Source organism: Apium graveolens, chromosome 11, assembly GCF_009905375.1.
Source record: "Apium graveolens cultivar Ventura chromosome 11, ASM990537v1, whole genome shotgun sequence".
NCBI classification, from domain to species: domain Eukaryota; kingdom Viridiplantae; phylum Streptophyta; class Magnoliopsida; order Apiales; family Apiaceae; genus Apium; species Apium graveolens.
The window spans coordinates 153,831,563-153,837,696 of NC_133657.1; the positions used below are offsets into that span (position 1 = coordinate 153,831,563).

The following is a 6,134-nucleotide window of genomic DNA, read 5'->3' on the forward strand; positions in this document are numbered from 1 at the left end:
TTACTATCTGAATTCCCCAACAAGGCCTTTTCTAAGGCATCAGACTTTAGCAATTGATCAATTTCTGAAGTAACCACAGAATCGACCAACTCCACCTTTAAGCACTCCTCATTTTCCATAGGGAATTTCATGGCATTAAACATATTAAAAGTTACATCCTGATCCAGCACTCATATAGTGAGCTCACCCTTCTCCACATCTATTAAGGTTCGGCTAGTAGCCAAGAAAGGTCTTCCCAAGAATATGGGAATCTTCTTATCCTCCTCGAAATCAAGAATTACAAAATCAGCAGGAAATATGAGTTTATCAACCTTGACCAAGACATCCTCCACAATACCTCGTGGATATGTAATAGAACGATCGGCCAACTGCAAGGTCATATAAGCTGGCTTTGGATCAGGTAAGTCCAACTTCTTAAAGATTGAAAAAGGCATCAGTTTGATGCTAGCTCCCAAGTCACATAAGCATTTGTCAAATGACACTTTTCCAATGGTGCAAGGAATAATGAAGCTTCCAAGATCTTTAAGCTTCAGAGGCAACTTATGTTGCAACACAACACTGCATTCCTCGGTGAGAGCAACCGTCTCTAAGTCATCAAGCTTCACTTTACGAGAAAGTATACCTTTCATAAACTTCGCATAACTAGGCATCTGTTCAAGAGCTTCAGCAAAAGGTATGTTGATATGAAATTTCTTGAACACCTCCAGAAACTTCTCAAACTGCTTATCCAGTTTTTTCTTCTGCAGCCTCTTAGGAAAGGGAGGTGGAGGATATATCTGTTTCTCCCCTGTATTACCCTCAGGAGGAGTGTATTCAACAGTAGTCTTCCTTGGTTCCACTTCAACTTCCTTCTACACATCTTCTTCAGCTACAACTTCTTCATCCGAAACTTGAGAGTATTCGGGATTTGCAACCTTCCCAGACCTCAATGTAATTGCCTTTACCTGCTCCTTAGCTTCCCTCTTTCCTGGCACTTTATGTCACTAGGGAGTGTATCAGGTTGATGATTTAGCAAGGCATTGGCAATTTATCCAATTTGATTTTCCAAGGTCTTGATAGAAACCGTTTGGCTTTTGCACATGAGCCTCAACTCCTCCAATTCAGATTTTTCATTAGACTGTTGCAGCTGGAGTTGTTGTCTTGGTGCATATTGTGGTTGCTGAAAACCATGAGGGTTGTACTATTTTGCTGGATACTGCTGATAAGGCTGTTGAACCGCATTCTAAGAATTACTCCAACTGAAGTTAGGATGATTGCGGTTGTTAGGATGATATGTGACTGGCACAGGTTGCTGCGACCTCTGAAAGTTGTCACGAACTAAGTTGATTCACTAGAAATAGCACACTGCTCCGTCTCATGGGCACCAGGACAAAGCTCACAGACATTAGTGATCTGATTAACTCCATAATTTGCCAAAGAATCTACCTTCATCGTCAAAACCTTAAGCTGACCAGCTATAGCAGTAGCTGTATCTAACTCCAGAATTCCCGCTACCTTGCCCTGAGATAGTCTCTAAGTAGGATTCTGGTATTCATTAGCAGCCATCAGTTCAATCAATTCATAAGCTTCATCATAACTTTTAGCCCACAAGGTTCCTCCTGATGCTGCATCAAGTATGAGTCTAGAAGTAGCACCCAAACCATTATAGAAGCAGTTAATGATCATCCAGTCAGGCATCCCATGGCGAGGACACTTTCTAAGCATCTCTTTGTAACGATCCCAAGCCTCACATAAAGATTCTCCAGATTGCTGAGCAAATTGAGCAAATGCGTTTCTAATTGCAGCAGTCTTCGCCATAGGAAATAATTTAGTTAAGAATTTTTGAGCAAGATCCTCCCATTTGGTGATAGACCCTGGTGGTAGAGAATGTAACCAGCATTTTGCTTTATCCCGTATAGAGAATGGGAAAAGCCTCAACTTAATAGCATCTTGAGAAACTCCATTGAATTTGAAAGTGTCGCAGATCTCGATGAAATCTCTGATGTGCATGTTGGGGTCTTCTATCGGAGAACCCCCAAACTGAACTGAGTTCTGTATCATCTGAATCATGCTCGACTTGATCTCAAAGGTGTTAGCCGAGATGGCTGGTCGAACAATGCTAGACTGAATATCATTAATCTTCGGTTGAGCGTAGTCCATCAAAGCATTCAGATTCGCTTCTGGTTATCCCATTACAATAAAAACCTCTTCTTCCTTCTCAACTAGGATTTCTTCTTCAACTTTCTCCTCGACTACAACTTCTTCCTCAGCTTGATCCAGTGTTCTCTTACATGACCGAGAATGTGTATGCATACATGCTCGATAGATTACCTGAAACACGACAAGGAAATAAGTAAGTAACAATGTCTGAGTCACTGAACTTTAACGACCAATGATGACAAACACATAAACTAAAAATTTACACCGAAGTCCCCGGCAGCGGTGCCAAAAACTTGTTAGGGGTAGAACACACGCTAATATTCACGCAAGGATACGTGATCACAAGTAACATAGAATTAATTCTAGTTTATTCCCACAGGGACTAGTTTAGGTTAACTTTAATCAATATATTTATGCAACAATAATATGGTTATTATCCAATGCTAAGACGAATAACAAATTGAGGTTGTTTATAACTAAGATTAACTAAGAGATTATACTAAAGAATATTAACTAAGGGAAATAAGAGAGTTGAATACTATATGACACAAACATGGGATTCTAACTTCATTAAATACTTCATTCAATAGCCTTTTCGTTCTTAACCTTAGCATGTAATGGTGATGACACTAATCAGATAACATGAAACTGATAAACGTCAACTTTCATTGTACGAATACCATACTACCCGACATCCATAAAGAGATAGAAGCTGAATAGATACCAATTATATTGAGACCCTATATATCTATAGAATTTGACAACATAACGGTTTAATGCACAAGTTATCTATCGTGATTACATAGGGCAAGTAAGATGGTTAAAATTACCTACGAATCATGCATAACTAATACATGAACCTATGCTAGCATGGCAAGTTCTAAACCCTTAAATTCACTTTCGCTTCATTAAAGATTAACACGCTATCTTATAAGTTCGCGACGCTCATAAGATGAATAAGCACAACCAATACTAGGATATCATATAATCACCACACACTAAGGCATCAAAACGAATTAACTAAAGAAATCCATAAATAAATCCGTTAGAACCCCATAATAACGATTAGCCCATAATCGGACTCATCATCAATGTGGCTTCCGATGAAAGCATGGTATAATAAACGTAGTCTTTATACTGAATAAATAATAAACCAAGTACGAAACAAGAGTATAGGTTCACAAGCAAGAAAACTAGCATACAAAGTTATAACTTAAAACAAAGAATCACAAGTATAAACTAGATCATCTTCGCCTTGGTTGAATTATGCTCTACGGTCTTTTTACGCCTTCTCATTAAGCTCTGGTACGTCTTGTTATGAAAAACGACCTTAAGTTATGTATATATAGCAGCCCATACAGATTAGAAGTCTTCTGGATCAAAATCAGAGTGAAAACAAGATTCTTTGAATTCGACCCGGCGCGGCCGCACACTTCACCAGCGCGGGCGCGCTTTACCAGCGCGGGTGCACTGCACTTCTACAATCCTGGCGCGGCAGCCCGCTACTACAGTTCGGGCGCGCTGACTTTCTAGAAAAAATTCTGAATTCTTCTTTTCTTGCTGATTTGAGCTGGTCTTTTCACGAGCTTTTATTCTAGACACCATCCTAACACCATATTAGCATCAAAATAATGCCAATTCACCTGAATTTCTGTTAAATGCATGAATTGCAAAAACACTACAAAACACGTTAAAAACACCAACAACTTGAGTACAAAATGCCAATTCAAAGCTTTATAGAGCGTTATAAAGTGACATAAATGCCACACAACAAAAAGCTATGTCAAAGATTCTCAAAGCTCATGCAGACTAAATATAAAATGAGTATGATTGGAGAACTAAGTTACTTTCTTGGACTTCAAGTCAGCCAAAGAAGTTATGGGATCTTCATCAGCCAAACTAAGTATGTCAAGGATTTATTAAAGAAGTTTGACATGGTTGATTATTCACCTGCATCTACACCTATGTCTACAGTTACAAAGTTGGATGAAGATAAGAAAGGGAAAAGTGTAGATATTTCAGGTTATAGAGGAATGATTGGATCTTTGTTGTACTTAACTGCTAGTAGACCAGAAATTATGTTTGCAACATGTCTATGTGCAAGATTTCAAGCCAATCCAAAGGAATCACATTTGATGGTTGTGAAAAGAATTTTCGGATACCTAAAAGGGAATCCAAACTTGGGATTATGGTATACTAAGGGAACATGTTTTGAAGCTGTTGGATACACATGTACAAATTTTACGTGATGCATGGCTGTCAAAAAGGGTACGAGTGGAAGCTATCAGTTTCTTGTACAAAGACTTGTATCCAGGTATAGCTAGAAATAACCATCCGTGTCAACTTCCATAGTTGAGGCTGGATACATAGCTGCTGGAAGTTGTTGTGCTCAAGTGCTTTGGATTAGAAATCAGCTAATGGATTATGACCTAGTGTTACACAAAATTCCAATTATGTGTGACAATAATAGTGCTATATCTATAGTGGCTAATCCAGTTAATCATTCTAGAACAAAACACATTGATGTAAGGTACCATTTTATTAGAGAATATGTTGTATATGGTACCATTAAGCTTATTTTTATTCCAACAGAAAAACAGTTAGCTGACATTTTAATTAAACCTTTGGATGAAGCAACTTTCACTAGACTTGTAGGTGTAATTGGCATGCTAAATTCTTCATCCTAAAGGCAAGAACTTAGCTAATATTTTGTAGCAGATTGATTTTTGATAAATCAAAATTAATTTGATTTAATTAGAAATTAACTGGAATATGAGTTAAAAATATTTCAGAAATCTTTGTATATTTATTTTTCAAAATTCAACATTTAGCTTGGAATTTTTTAATTCTAAGAAATCTGTCTAAATGTTGATTTGCATTTTCAATATTTAAAATTAGCACAAGGCAGAATCAAAGAGATCAAAAGTATATAGAGAACTGAGTTCTCGATAAGTCTAATTGACTTCTCGACAAGTCATTTTGAGACTTCTCGAGTGAGACCTCGATAAGTCATTTTTCTGATTTCTCGAAGGACTTCTCGATAAGCTTTGTTATGACTTCTCGATAAGTCATTGTAGAGATTTTGATAAGTGATAATTCATAGAGTTCTCTACAAGTACAAACTTTAGACTTATCAATAACTCAGAACTAAGATAATTTAAATTAATAAAAATTATTTTGGTAGAATGCTTTTGATAAAATTCATTCTGATTTTATTTTGATTCAAATAAAAATTGGAAACAATTCAGTCAATTCAGGACAAACTGGGTATTTATTTGACATCTCGACAAGTCATTTTCTAGTTCTCGATAAGAGTCAGGAAAATGACATACTGATATGTATTATTCTCAATATGACTTCTCGATAAGCATATCCTAAACGTCTATCTCTAGTTCTCGACAAGTCATATACTTTTACTATAAACACTCAGACATCTCGACATACACCTCTTTACGCTTTCGAGATCTCTAAGTGACCTAATTTTTCCAAATCCAAACCGTTTTCTCTCATTTCAAGATCTTTCTCTCTAACTTTTCTTACCCACTCAAATTCAAAATATTTCAATGGCATCAAACACAGTTACACCTTTCATCTCCAAAGGGGCAACAATTATCTGGCTTTTACTAATTCCAATCATGCTCCTAATAGTTTCAAGAGCTTTGTGAAGTTTCTTTCCGAAACTTACTTTACAGGTGCTCTAACAGCAAATCCAGGTCTATACTTGGATGTTCTAGGGGATTTTTGGAACACGATTATGGTAAGGACTGTGGTGCATGAAAACCAGGCTGTATCTATTGTGGTTAATTGCTCCATTAAAGGCCATCAAATGGAATTTTATGAAGATGATGTCGATGTAGCTTTGGGCATCCCAACTAAAAATTTGGTGGAGGTTTCAACACAGGATGAGCTAGCTTAGTTCATGGACTTCATTAACTATAATGAAAGAATCAACCTGGCTAGCCTGAACAAGAAGCTTCTCATGAGGGAATGGTCTT

The 6,134-nt window shown here is 37.1% G+C and overlaps 1 non-coding gene across 1 annotated transcript; it reads left to right on the top strand.

The window, feature by feature from the left end:
* Positions 1-1,675: 1,675 nt before the first annotated feature.
* On the top strand, positions 1,676-1,782 carry LOC141699571 (small nucleolar RNA R71). Its single transcript, XR_012566019.1, has one exon. It is a non-coding gene; the product is annotated as a small nucleolar RNA R71 (small nucleolar RNA).
* The last annotated feature ends 4,352 nt before the right edge of the window (positions 1,783-6,134 follow it).